This window comes from Sinohyriopsis cumingii, chromosome 3, assembly GCF_028554795.1.
Source record: "Sinohyriopsis cumingii isolate HCF-2022 chromosome 3, ASM2855479v2, whole genome shotgun sequence".
NCBI lineage: Eukaryota > Metazoa > Mollusca > Bivalvia > Unionida > Unionidae > Sinohyriopsis > Sinohyriopsis cumingii.
The window spans coordinates 120,408,293-120,426,089 of record NC_142963.1 but is presented as its reverse complement, the minus strand read 5'-3'; the positions used below and the strand labels follow the sequence as shown (position 1 = coordinate 120,426,089).

General features: G+C 32.9%; 1 protein-coding gene and 1 long non-coding RNA gene across 4 annotated transcripts in view; both read left to right on the top strand.

Moving 5' to 3' along the window:
* Nucleotides 1–17,797, top strand: part of LOC149803698 (voltage-dependent calcium channel gamma-7 subunit-like) — a 173,032-nt gene that overhangs the window by 67,046 nt on the left and 88,189 nt on the right. The gene's annotated exons all lie outside the window — the stretch shown is intronic.
* LOC149803699 (uncharacterized) lies at nucleotides 15,180–17,385 on the top strand. The gene is made up of 2 exons (XR_016420249.1): nucleotides 15,180–15,565; nucleotides 16,039–17,385. It is a non-coding gene; the product is annotated as an uncharacterized LOC149803699 (long non-coding RNA).

Below are 17,797 nucleotides of genomic sequence, written 5' to 3'. Positions count from 1 at the left end.
TTTCAATACTTAATAAATTATATGTGCTACTACAATGGCATTAGGGCTTCGATATATAATACATTATGTGTGCTACCACAATGGCATTAGGCTTTCGGTACATAATAAATTATGTGTGTTACCACAATTGCATTAGGCCTTCGGTACCTAATAAATTATATGTGCTATCTCAATGGCATTAGGCCTTCGATACATATTAAATTATATATGCTACCACAATGGCATAAGGTCTTCGATACATAATACGTTATGTGTGTTACCACAGTTGCATTAGGCCTTCGATACATAATAAATAATGTGTGCTACCACAGTGGCATTAGGCCTTCGATGCATAATAAATTATATATGCTGCCACAATGGCATTAGGCCTTCGATACATATTAAATTATATATGCTACCACAATGGCATAAGGTCTTCGATACATAATACGTTATGTGTGTTACCACAGTTGCATTAGGCCTTCGATACATAATAAATAATGTGTGCTACCACAGTGGCATTAGGCCTTCGATGCATAATAAATTATATATGCTACCACAATGGCATTAGGCCTTCGATACATAATAAACTATATATGCTGCCACAATGGCATTAGGCCTTCGATACATAATAAATTATATGTGCTACCACAATGACATTAGGCCTTCGATACATAATAAATTATATATGTGCCATCAAATTATATGTGCTTTCACAAGGATATTATACCTGTTTTATGAACTGGAAATTAGCTCACAAAACTGAAACATTTATTATGTACCTGTATGTCTATGAATTCAAAAAGTTATCATTTTATGTATATTTATGTTGCCGTGTAATGCATACTGTTAGACAGAATATATACATGCATGTATTTGTACATTAATTTTTTTTTCCATATAGATATGATTGATTGCCCTTATATGTATAGATTAACTATTATCTTACTAGGTGTGTCTTGCTTTGTATTATTAAAGTGACTGATGAACTTTGTCCAAATTATGTGATGGGCACATGATGTATACATTAATACATATATAGTATGAATGGCATGATGTATACGTTAGGACATAATTAGATGGAATGAATGTCATGATGTGTACATTAACCCATAGATGATACGAATGTCATTTATATATTAACACATAGATGGCATGAATGTCATGCTATATAAGTTAGTACATAATTAGATGGAATGAATGTCACGATGGATATATTAATCCATAGCCGATACGAATGTCATGTATACATTAACAAATCTATACATGGCACAACTGTAATGTTGTATACATAAACACATACATAGTATGAATGTCATCATGTATACATTAACGCTATACAGTAACTCATCGATGGATGATATTATTGCCATGACATATACATTAACACATTGATAGATGGTATTAATGTCACGAAATATGCATTAACACATCGACAGATGGTATTAATGTCACGAAGTATACATAAACACATCGATAGATGATATGAATGTCATGACGTATACATGAACACATCGATAGATGGTCTGAATGAAAGGAAGTATACATTAACACATCGATAGATGATATGAATGTCATGACGTATACATTAACACATCGATAGATGATATGAATGTCATGACGTATACATTAACACATCGATAGATGGTATTTATGTCATGATGTATGCATTAACACATCGATAGATGGTATTTATGTCATGATGTATGCATTAACACATCAACAGATGGTATGAATGTCATAACGTATACATTCAACACATCGATAGATGGTATGAATGTCATGATGTATATATTAACACATCGATAGATTGTATGAATTTCATGACGTATACATGAACACATCGATACATGCTATCAATGTCATGATGTATATATTAACACATCGATAGATTGTATGAATTTCATGACGTATACATGAACACATCGATACATGGCATGAATGTCATGATGTATACATGAACACATGATATCAATGTCATGACTTATACATGAACACATCGATACATGATATGAATGTCATGATGTATACATTAACACATCGATAGATGGTATGAATGTCATGATGTATACATGAACACATGGTATTAATGTCATGACTTATACATGAACACATCGATAGATGGTATGAATGTCATGATGTATATATGAACACATCGATACATGGTATGAATGTCATGACGTATACATGAACACATCGATAGATGGTATGAATGTCATGACGTATACATGAACACATCGATACATGGTATGAATGTCATGATGTATACATGAACACATCGATAGATGGTATGAATGTCATGACTTATACATGAACACATCGATAGATGGTATGAATGTCATGATGTATGCATGAACACATCGATAGATGATATGAATGTCATAACGTATACATTAACACATCGATAGATGGTATTTATGTCATGATGTATGCATTAACACATCGATAGATGGTATTTATGTCATGATGTATGCATTAACACATCAACAGATGGTATGAATGTCATAACGTATACATGAACACATCGATAGATGGTATGAATGTCATGATGTATATATTAACACATAGATAGATTGTATGAATTTCATGACGTATACATGAACACATCGATACATGGTATGAATGTCATGATGTATATATTAACACATCGATAGATTGTATGAATTTCATGACGTATACATCAACACATGGTATTAATGTCATGACTTATACATGAACACATCGATACATGATATGAATGTCATGATGTATACATTAACACATCGATAGATGGTATGAATGTCATGATGTATACATGAACACATCGATAGATGGCATGAATGTCATGATGTATACACGAACACATGGTATTAATGTCATGACTTATACATGAACACATCGATACATGATATGAATGTCATGAGGTATACATTAACACATCGATAGATGGTATTAATGTCACGACTTATACATGAACACATCGATAGATGGTATTAATGTCATGATGTATACATGAACACATCGATAGATAGTATGAATGTCATGACTTATACATGAACACATGGTATTAATGTCATGACGTATACATGAACACATCGATAGATGGTATTAATGTCATGACGTATACATGAACACATCGATAGATGGTATGAATGTCATGACTTCTACATGAACACATCGATAGATGGTATGAATGTCATGATGCATACATGAACACATGGTATTAATGTCATGAGGTATACATGAACACACCGATAGATGGTATTAATGTCACGAAATATGCATTAACACATCGACAGATGGTATTAATGTCACGAAGTATACATAAACACATCGATAGATGATATGAATGTCATGACGTATACATGAACACATCGATAGATGGTCTGAATGAAAGGAAGTATACATTAACACATCGATAGATGATATGAATGTCATGACGTATACATTAACACATCGATAGATGATATGAATGTCATGACGTATACATTAACACATCGATAGATGGTATTTATGTCATGATGTATGCATTAACACATCGATAGATGGTATTTATGTCATGATGTATGCATTAACACATCAACAGATGGTATGAATGTCATAACGTATACTTGAACACATCGATAGATGGTATGAATGTCACGATGTATATATTAACACATCGATAGATTGTATGAATTTCATGACGTATACATGAACACATCGATACATGCTATGAATGTCATGATGTATATATTAACACATCGATAGATTGTATGAATTTCATGACGTATACATGAACACATCGATACATGGCATGAATGTCATGATGTATACATGAACACATGGTATCAATGTCATGACTTATACATGAACACATCGATACATGATATGAATGTCATGATGTATACATTAACACATCGATAGATGGTATGAATGTCATGATGTATACATGAACACATGGTATTAATGTCATGACTTATACATGAACACATCGATAGATGGTATGAATGTTATGATGTATACATGAACACATCGATACATGGTATGAATGTCATGACGTATACATGAACACATCGATAGATGGTATGAATGTCATGACGTATACATGAACACATCGATACATGGTATGAATGTCATGATGTATACATGAACACATCGATAGATGGTATGAATGTCATGACTTATACATGAACACATCGATAGATGGTATGAATGTCATGATGTATGCATGAACACATCGATAGATGATATGAATGTCATAACGTATACATTAACACATCGATAGATGGTATTTATGTCATGATGTATGCATTAACACATCGACAGATGGTATTTATGTCATGATGTATGCATTAACACATCAACAGATGGTATGAATGTCATAACGTAAACATGAACACATCGATAGATGGTATGAATGTCATGATGTATATATTAACACATAGATAGATTGTATGAATTTCATGACGTATACATGAACACATCGATACATGGTATGAATGTCATGATGTATATATTAACACATCGATAGATTGTATGAATTTCATGACGTATACATCAACACATGGTATTAATGTCATGACTTATACATGAACACATCGATACATGATATGAATGTCATGATGTATACATTAACACATCGATAGATGGTATGAATGTCATGATGTATACATGAACACATCGATAGATCGCATGAATGTCATGATGTATACACGAACACATGGTATTAATGTTATGACTTATACATGAACACATCGATACATGATATGAATGTCATGAGGTATACATTAACACATCGATAGATGGTATTAATGTCATCACTTATACATGAACACATCGATAGATGGTATTAATGTCATGATGTATACATGAACACATCGACAGATTGTATGAATGTCATGACTTATACATGAACACATGGTATTAATGTCATGACGTATACATGAACACATCGATACATGGCATTAATGTCATGACGTATACATGAACACATCGATAGATGGTATGAATGTCATGACTTATACATGAACACATCGATAGATGGTATGAATGTCATGATGCATACATGAACACATGGCATTAATGTCATGAGGTATACATGAACACACCGATAGATGGTATGAATGTCATGACGTATACATTAACACATCGATAGATGATATGAATGTCATGACGTACACATTAACACATCGATAGATGGTATTTATGTCATGATGTATGCATTAACACATCGATAGATGGTATTTATGTCATGATGTATGCATTAACACATCAACAGATGGTATGAATGTCATAACGCATACATGAACACATCGATAGATGGTATGAATGCCACGATGTATATATTAACACATCGATAGATTGTATGAATTTCATGACGTATACATGAACACATCGATACATGGTATGAATGTCATGATGTATATATTAACACATCGATAGATTGTATGAATTTCATGACGTATACATGAACACATCGATACATGGTATGAATGTCATGATGTATACATGAACACATGGTATGAATGTCATGACTTATACATGAACACATCGATACATGATATGAATGTCATGATGTATACATTAACACATCGATGGATGGTATGAATGTCATTATGTATACATGAACACATCGATTGATGGTATGAATGTCACGATGTATATATTAACACATCGATAGATGGTATGAATGTCATGACTTATACATGAACACATCGATACATGGTATGAATGTCATGATGTATATATTAACACATCGATAGATGGTATGAATGTCATGATGTATACATGAACACATCGATACATGGTATGAATGTCATGACGTATACATGAACACATCGATAGATTGTATGAATTTCATGACGTATACATGAACACATCGATACATGGTATGAATGTCATGATGTATACATGAACACATGGTAAGAATATCATGATGTATACATGAACACATCGATAGATGGTATGCATGTCATGACTTATACATGAACACATCGATAGATGGTATCAATGTCATGATGTATACATGAACATATGGTATTAATGTCATGACGTATACATGAACACATCGATAGATGGTATGAATGTCCTGACGTATACATGAACACATCGATAGATGGTATGAATGTCATGATGTATATATTAACACATCGATACATTGTATGAATTTCATGACGTATACATGAACAGATCGATACGTGGTATGAATGTCATGATGTGTACATGAACACATGGTATTAATGTCATGACGTATACATGAATACATCGATAGATGGTATTAATGTGATGATGTATACATGAACACATGGTATTAATGTCATGACTTATACATGAACACATCGATACATGATATGAATGTCATGATGTATACATTAACACATCGATACATGGTATGAATGTCATGACGTATACATGAACACATCGATACATGGTATGAATGTCATGATGTATACATGAACACATGGTATTAATGTCATGACTTATACATGAACACATCGATAGATGGTATGAATGTCATGATGTATACATGAACACATGGTATTAATGTCATGACGTATACATGAACACATCCATAGATGATATGAATGTCATGACGTATACATTAACACATCGATAGATTGTATTTATGTCATGATGTATGCATTAACACATCGATAGATGGTATTTACGTCATGATGTATGCATTAACACATCAACAGATTGTATGAATGTCATAACGTATACATGAACACATCGATAGATGTATGAATGTCACGAAGTATATATTAACACATCGATAGATTGTATGAATTTCATGACGTATACATGAACAAATCGATACATGGTATGAATGTCATGATGTATACATGAACACATGGTATGAATGTCATGACTTATACATGAACACATCGATACATGATATGAATGTCATGATGTATACATTAACACATCGATAGATGGTATGAATGTCATTATGTATACATGAACACATCGATTGATGGTATGAATGTCACGATGTATATATTAACACATCGATAGATGGTATGAAAGTCATGACTTATACATGAACACATCGATACATTGTATGATTGTCATGATGTATATATTAACACATCGATAGATTGTATGAATTTCATGACGTATACATGAACACATCGATACATGGTATGAATGTCATGATGTATACATGAACACATGGTATTAATGTCTTGACTTATACATGAACACATCGATACATGATATGAATGTCATGATGTATACATTAACACATCGATAGATGGTATGAATGTCATGACGTATACATGAACACATCGATGGATGGTATGAATGTCATGACTTATACATGAACACATCGATAGATTGTATGAATTTCATGACGTATACATAAACACATCGATAGATGGTATGAATGTCATGATGTATACATGAACACATGGTATGAATGTCATGATGTATACATGAACACATCGATAGATGGTATGAATGTCATGACTTATACATGAACACATCGATAGATTGTATGAATTTCATGACGTATACATGAACACATCGATAGATGCTATGAATGTCCTGACGTATACATGAACACATCGATAGATGGTATGAATGTCATGATGTATATATTAACACATCGATAGATTGTATGAATTTCATGACGTATACATGAACACATCGATACATGGTATGAATGTCATGATGTATACATGAACACATGGTATTAATGTCATGACGTATACATGAACACATCGATACATGGTATGAATGTCATGATGTATACATGAACACATGGTTTTAATGTCATGACGTTTACATGAACACATCGATACATGATATGAATGTCATGATGTATACATTAACACATCGATACATGGTATGAATGTCATGACGTATACATGAACACATCGATAGATGGTATGAATGTCATGATGCATATATTAACACATCGATAGATTGTATGAATTTCATGACGTATACATGAACACATCGATACATGGTATGGATGTCATGATGTATATATTAACACATCGATAGATTGTATGAATTTCATGACGTATACATGAACACATCGATACATGGTATGAATGTCATGATGTATACATGAACACATGGTATCAATGTCATGGCTTATACATGAACACATCGATACATGATATGAATGTCATGATGTATACATTAACAAATCGATAGATGGCATGAATGTCATGATGTATACATGAACACATGGTATTAATGTCCTGACTTCTACATGAACACATCGATACATGATATGAATGTCATGATGTATACATTAACACATCGATACATGGTATGAATATCATGACGTATACATGAACACATCGATAGATGGTATGAATGTCATGATGTATATATTAACACATCGATAGATTGTATGAATTTCATGGCGTATACATGAACACATCGATACACGGTATGAATGTCATGATGTATATATTAACACATCGATAGATTGTATGAATTTCATGACGTATACATGAACACATCGATACATGGTATGAATGTCATGACGTATACATGAACACATGGTATTAATGTCATGACTTATACATGAACACATCGATACATGATATGAATGTCATGATGTATACATTAACACATCGATAGATGGTATGAATGTCATGATGTATACATTAACACATCGATAGATGGTATTTATGTCATGATGTATACATGAACACATCGATAGATGGTATGAATGTCATGACGTATACATTAACACATCGATAGATGGTATGAATGTCATGATGTATACATGAACATATCGATAGATGTTATGAATGTCATGACGCATACATGAACACATCGATACATGGTATGAATGTCATGACTTATACATGAACACATCGAAAGATTGTATGAATGTCATGACTTATACATGAACACATCGATAGATGGTATGAATGTCATGATGTATACATGAACACATGGTATTAATGTCATGACTTATACATGAACACATCGATACATGATATGAATGTGATGATGTATACATTAACACATCGATACATGGTATGAATGTCATGACGTATACATGAACACATCGATAGATGGTATGAATGTCATGATGTATATATTAACTCATCGATAGATTGTATGAATGTCATGACGTATACATGAACACATCGATACATGGTATGAATGTCATGACGTATACATGAACACATCGATAGATGGTATGAATGTCATGATGTATATATTAACACATCGATAGATTGTATGAATGTCATCACGTATACATGAACACATCGATACATGGTATGAATGTCATGACTTATACATGAACACATAGAAAGATTATATGAATGACATGACTTATACATGAACACATCGATACATGGTATGAATGTCATGATGTATAGATGAACACATGGTATTAATGTCATGACTTATACATGAACACATCGATACATGATATGAATGTCATGATGTATACATGAACACATCGATACATGGTATGAATGTCATGACGTATACATGAACACATCGATACATGGTATGAATGTCATGATGTATATATTAACACATCGATAGATTGTATGAATTTCATGACGTATACATGAACACATCGATACATGGTATGGATGTCATGATGTATATATTAACACATCGATAGATTGTATGAATTTCATGACGTATACATGAACACATCCATACATGGTATGAATGTCATGATGTATACATGAACACATTGTATTAATGTCATGGCTTATACATGAACACATCGATAAATGATATGAATGTCATGATGTATACATTAACACATCGATAGATGGTATGAATGTCATGACGTATACATGAACACATCGAAAGATTGTATGAATGTCATGATGTATATATTAACACATTGATAGATTGTATGAATGTCATGACGTATACATGAACACATCGATACATGGTATGAATGTCATGACTTATACATGAACACATCGAAAGATTTTATGAATGTCATGACTTATACATGAACACATCGATACATGGTATGAATGTCATGATGTATACATGAACACATGGTATTAATGTCATGACTTATACATGAACACATCGATACATGATATGAATGTCATGATGTATACATTAACACATCGATACAGGTATGAATATCATGACGTATACATGAACACATCGATAGATGGTATGAATGTCATGATGTATATATTAACACATCGATAGATTGTATGAATTTCATGACGTATACATGAACACATCGATACATGGTATGGATGACATGATGTATATATTAACACATCGATAGATTGTATGAATTTCATGACGTATACATGAACACATCGATACATGGTATGAATGTCATGATGTATACATGAACACATGGTATTAATGTCATGGCTTATACATGAACACATCCATAAATGATATGAATGTCATGATGTATACATTAACACATCGATAGATGGTATGAATGTCATGACTTATACATGAACACATCGAAAGATTGTATGAATGTCATGACGTATACATGAACACATCGATACATGGTATGAATGTCATCATGTAAACATGAACACCTTGTATGAATGTCATGACTTATACATGAACACATCGATACATGATATGAATGTCATGATGTATACATTAACACATCGATAGATGGTATGAATGTCATTATGTATACATGAACACATCGATTGATGGTATGAATGTCACGATGTATATATTAACACATCGATAGATGGTATGAATGTCATGACTTATACATCAACACATCGATACATTGTATGATTGTCATGATGTATATATTAACACATCGATAGATTGTATGAATTTCATGACGTATACATGAACACATCGATACATGGTATGAATGTCATTATGTATACATGAACACATGGTATTAATGTCTTGACTTATACATGAACACATCGATACATGATATGAATGTCATGATGTATACATTAACACATCGATAGATGGTATGAATGTCATGACGTATACATGAACACATCGATGGATGGTATGAATGTCATGACTTATACATGAATACATCGATAGATTGTATGAATTTCATGACGTATACATGAACACATCGACAGATGGTATGAATGTCATGATGTATACATGAACACATGGTATTAATGTCATGACGTATACATGAACACATCGATAGATGGTATGAATGTCCTGACGTATACATGAACACATCGATAGATGGTATGAATGTCATGATGTATATATTAACACATCGATAGATTGTATGAATTTCATGTTGTATACATGAACACATCGATACATGGTATGAATGTCATGATGGATACATGAACACATGGTATTAATGTCATGACTTATACATGAACACATCGATAGATGGTATGAATGTCATGATGTATACATGAACACATGGTATTAATGTCATGACTTATACATCAACACATCGATACATGATATGAATGTCATGATGTATACATTAACACATCGATACATGGTATGAATGTCATGACGTATACATGAACACATCGATAGATGGTATGAATGTCATGATGTATATATTAACACATCGATAGATTGTATGAATTTCATGACGTATACATGAACACATCGATACATGGTATGAATGTCATGATGGATACATGAACACATGGTATTAATGTCATGACTTATACATGAACACATCGATAGATGGTATGAATGTCATGATGTATACATGAACACATGGTATTAATGTCATGACTTATACATCAACACATCGATACATGATATGAATGTCATGATGTATACATTAACACATCGATACATGGTATGAATGTCATGACGTGTACATGAACACATCGATAGATGGTATTTATGTCATGATGTATACATGAACACATCGATAGATTGTATGAATTTCATGACGTATACATGAACACATCGATACATGGTATGGATGTCATGATGTATATATTAACACATCGATAGATTGTATGAATTTCATGACGTATACATGAACACATCGATACATGGTATGAATGTCATGACGTATACATGAACACATGGGATTAATGTCATGACTTATACATGAACACATCGATACATGATATGAATGTCATGATGTATACATTAACACATCGATAGATGGTATGAATGTCATGATGTATACATTAACACATCGATAGATGGTATTTATGTCATGATGTATACATGAACACATCGATATATGGTATGAATGTCATGACGTATACATGAACACATCGATAGATGGTATGAATGTCATGATGTATACATGAACACATCGATAGATGGTATGAATGTCATGACGTATACATGAACACATCGATGCATGGTATGAATGTCATGACTTATACATGAACACATCGAAAGATTGTATGAATGTCATGACTTATACATGAACACATCGATACATGGTATGAATGTCATGATGTGTACATGAACACATGGTATTAATGTCATGACTTATACATGAACACATCGATACATGATATGAATGTCATGATGCATACATTAACACATCGATACATGGTATGAATGTCATGACGTATACATGAACACATCGATAGATGGTATGAATGTCATGATGTATATATTAACACATCGATAGATTGTATGAATGTCATGACGTATACATGAACACATCGATACATGGTATGAATGTCATGATGTATACATGAACACATGGTATTAATGTCATGACTTATACATGAACACATCGATACATGATATGAATGTCATGATGTATACATTAACACATCGATACATGGTATGAATGTCATGACGTATACATGAACACATCGAATAATGGTATGAATGTCATGATGTATATATTAACACATCGATAGATTGTATGAATGTCATGACGTATACATGACCACATCGATACATGGTATGAATGTCATGACTTATACATGAACACATCGAAAGATTGTATGAATGTCATGACTTATACATGAACACATCGATACATGGTATGAATGTCATGATGTATACATGAACACATGGTATTAATGTCATGACTTATGCATGAACACATCGATACATGATATGAATGTCATGATGTATACATTAACACATCGATACATGATATGAATATCATGACGTATACATGAACACATCGATAGATGGTATGAATGTCATGATGTATATATTAACACATCGATAGATTGTATGAATTTCATGACGTATACATGAACACATCGATGCATGGTATGGATGTCATGATGTATATATTAACACATCAATAGATTGTATGAATTTCATGACGTATACATGAACACATCGATACATAGTATGAATGTCATGATGTATACATGAACACATGGTATTAATGTCATGGCTTATACATGAACACATCGATAAATGATATGAATGTCATGATGTATATATTAACACATCGATAGATGGTATGAATGTCATGACGTATACATGAACACATCGATAGATGGTATGAATGTTATGACTTATACATGAACATATGGTATTAATGTCATGACGTATACATGAACACATCGATAGATGTATGAATGTTATGACTTATACATGAACACATGGTATTAATGTCATGACTTATACATGAACACATCGGTAGATGGCATGAATGTCGTGATGTATACATGAACACATGGTATTAATGTCATGACTTATACATGAACACATCGATACATGATATGAATATCATGATGTATACATTAACACATCGATACATGGTATGAATGTCATGACGTATATATGAACACATCGATAGATGGTATGAATGTCATGATGTATATATTAACACATCGATAGATTGTATGAATTTCATGACGTATACATGAACACATCGATACATGGTATGAATGTCATGACGTATACATGAACACATGGTATTAATGTCAGGACTTATACAGGAACACATCGATACATGATATGAATGTCATGATGTATACATTAACACATCGATAGATGGTATGAATGTCATGATGTGTACATTAACACATCGATAGATGGTATTTATGTCATGATGTATACATGAACACATCGATAGATGGTATGAATGTCATGACGTATACATTAACACATCGATAGATGGTATGAATGTCATGATGTATACATGAACACATCGATACATGGTATGAATGTCATGACGTATACATGAACACATCGATACATGGTATGAATGTAATGACTTATACATGAACACATCGAAAGATTGTATGAATGTCATGACTTATACATGAACACATCGATACATGGTATGAATGTCATGATGTATACATGAACACATGGTATTAATGTCATGACTTATACATGAACACATCGATACATGGTATGAATGTCATGACTTGTACATGAATACATCGATAGATTGTATGAATGTCATGACTTATACATGAACACATCGAGAGATGGTATGAATGTCATGATGTATACATGAACACATGGTATTGATGTCATGACTTATACATGAACACATCGATACATGGTATGAATGTCATGATGTATACATGAACACATCTATACATGGTATGAATGTCATGATGTATACATTAGCACATCGATAGATGGTATGAATGTCATGATTTATACATGAACACATCGATACATGGTATGAATGTCATGACTTATACATGAACACATCGACAGATTGTATGAATGTCATGACTTATACATGAACACATCGATTGATTGTATGAATGTCATGACTTTTACATGAACACATCGATACATGGTATGAATGTCATGACTTACACATGAACACATCGATACATGGTATGAATGTCATGATGTATACATGAATACATCGATAGATTGTATGAATTTCATGACGTTTATATTGAAATAGATGGTATGACTATCATATGTGTAATTTATTTGCGATATTTTCAAATCATGCATACATTTTGATTACAAGAATTGGATTTAAACGTCAATGAAAAAATGCTAAACGATATTTTATATTATACTTTTAACAATCACAGTTGTAAATGATTATAATTTTAGATTAGAGATTACTGATACTTTGCCCTTGTCGCTATCCTTGTCTTCTGCTGAGAATACCTGAATTGTATGTTGTGCGAAGTGTGTGTGTGTGTGTGTGTGTTACATGCGTGTGTTTCAAAAGTATAAGTTTGCTTACCAAGCTGTCATCTCTCTCTCTCTCCCTCTCTCGTTATTGACAATGAGAGATTAATATCTAATTTCATAGGTGGTACAAATTCACTTCCACGTGTAAGTTATTATTATCTTAAGTAGATAATTGTTAATATTTGTAATTTGAAGACGGTGTCAAATTACAGCCAGTGGTGAAAAACTTATGGACATTTCAGCCATACTAACATGGGCAAAACTGTATACGTGATAACTGATCAAACTTATTCTAAATATTACACACTCTACTTACACATAGTGATATTCTGGTGGGGTGAGTGGTGATCATTTATGTAGACCATGATAGCGTATGGACAAATAAACTATTTATTCTTTAATCTCGTGTAGACTCGCAAACAGCTTTCCTTCAAGCAATATTCTTTTTCATTTTGTTTTTCTTTGCTTAATGTTTTTCAGTGCAATGCATGTACCTATGATACCTATATCGAGGTCTGATGATACAGATCACGATTTTTAGCGCCAGGAACTGACTGAGACTGATTGGAAAATTAGGATTTCCGACAATATTGACGAGTGTACTGTCACCATGACTAAAGTCAAACTTAACGCATTCACTTTGTTGTCTCACTATTTTTGTACAGAGTAAACCTAGTTGGTCAATGTGTTTATAACTTATTTATAAAGTCCATATATAAATGTAGACCATGTGCTTATAACTTATTTATAAAGTCCATATGTAAATGTAGCTTCTTATTATTGTATTTTTAAAAATGTTTTATTTTGGTTTCTTGGGGGGAGGGGGATGAACTTATATATATTGTTTGTTTTCCTCATAAGGAATTAAGACTTGTTTGTGCCTTTCTTCATTGTGCATGCAAGAATGTATTGTTTATGAAAATATGCAAATAATTGAGTGTCGCGAAGAGGATTAGTTCCATGTAACTAATTGTTTAGCCCTTTTTTAAATAAAGTCAGTATAATAATGACATAAAGGTGTAAACGCATGTGCTTCTTTCGTCTAACTTCAGGTTTGTTTGTTGTATTGAGATATTGGTTTATGTATTCCAGATTCGCACTTATTGGAGGGTATTGCACAATCCGTCCTGATCTACAACATAAATCCTAAGTCTACGACAATAATCCAAGCCTAAGACACTAATCCTAAGTCTTTTCCGTGAAAGAAACAGTTGTTTTATTCTTTAGAATCACAGCGCACACAGCTGGCAAATCGTTCAGTTTCCTAATAAGGGATTAACATGACACTATCTTGGTAATGAATTTCTATTTTATTCAAGGCAGGACTCAATATTACAAAATGATATTCATCTTCGATTGGATTTTGATCGCACAGCTTCCAGATTCTTTGATTGTTATGTTTGCAAATCTGAATTTCATTCAAGTTGATGAGATACAAATCTGGCCAGAGCCCATCAATATTTCCTGACGAAATACAAAGTGAAGCATTTTTCGAAGCTGAAGTTTTAAATATTCGATACGCATTCAAGATTTGATGGAATTGTAATCTCAGAAAACAGACCTTCAAACAGATTTTCAAATTTTATTCCCAGTTATCAGCTCTACATTTGCTATACTTCAAGGTTTTCAGACTGAGACAGTGTAGATCTTTGCGAGGGAACTGAAACAACATCTGCTTTTTTCATTTTAGTGTGGTTTGGTTTTGTGGACGTTTTTAAAGCCAGTTTTCAGCCCTTTATAGGCTATACTTATATTGGGTGATGAAGGAGAAATTATACATGCAGACCATTCTATTGGGTGATGGAAGAGAGGCTATACATGCAGACCATTCTATTTGAGCGATGGAAGTGAGGCTGGAGGTGGCCTAGTAGTCTAAGTCGCTCGCTTTTACAGATCACTTGTCCGTTCCGGTGGTCTATGTAGTTTGAGCGTCCGACTCGGATGAGGGAGATCGCGGGCTCCAATCCCGGCCGAGTCTTACGACAGACATGTAGAAATTCAAAGATAATTACCCCATTGTTTCCACCAAAGTTATACACCTGTACGGTTGGGGATCTTCAGCAGAGAATAATGAAGCATACTATGTTGACTCTCAGCTCGTAATGATTTCTGGCTGCGTCATCATTCCGTACTTCTCTTGAACTCAAGCATTTTAAAGATCTTGTTAAAACGTTGAGGAGATGGCTGCTATTTTTTCCCATCGCATTTTCATACACTCCACGAGCAGCAAATTGCATTTTTACAGAAATGTATGTTAGACATTCAAATCGAGCATGACCTTGTTTCGAACATATGTACAACCCCTCCCAAATCCGTAACACCTGTCTTAGATCCGATTCTCATAATCTCATATTTTCTTGGTGGAAAATGTGATTCCTCAAACATTACTTGCCCACATGGTGGGGAATATATTCTTGGTTCAAAAATATAACTTCCCATGCATCTCTTGCTCCCTTCCAAAAGAATATTCATAATCTATGATTATTGTTTGCATCCAATTAGATTTTATAGACTGAAGCTTTTTCTTCTACATGTTGCCATAATATAGGATGGTCTTAAAAATGCCAGCGCAGAAAAGCGATGCCAGAAACATTTATATTTAATTTATGTATATGTTACAATTAACATTTTTGTCTGCTGAATTGAGTGCATGAAAAAGATAAATACGGTCCCATCGGATTCCATAAAATAATCAACTTTAGTGCAAAATTTATTATCAAAGTTCCAGTGAATCACAATACAAATTGCAAAAATTTATTTGATAGCTATACATTAAATGTTTTTTAGCAAATGATAATTAGGTTTAAAAACGTGTGACGGCTTGTTGCTTTAAAATATTTGTTATCGATGT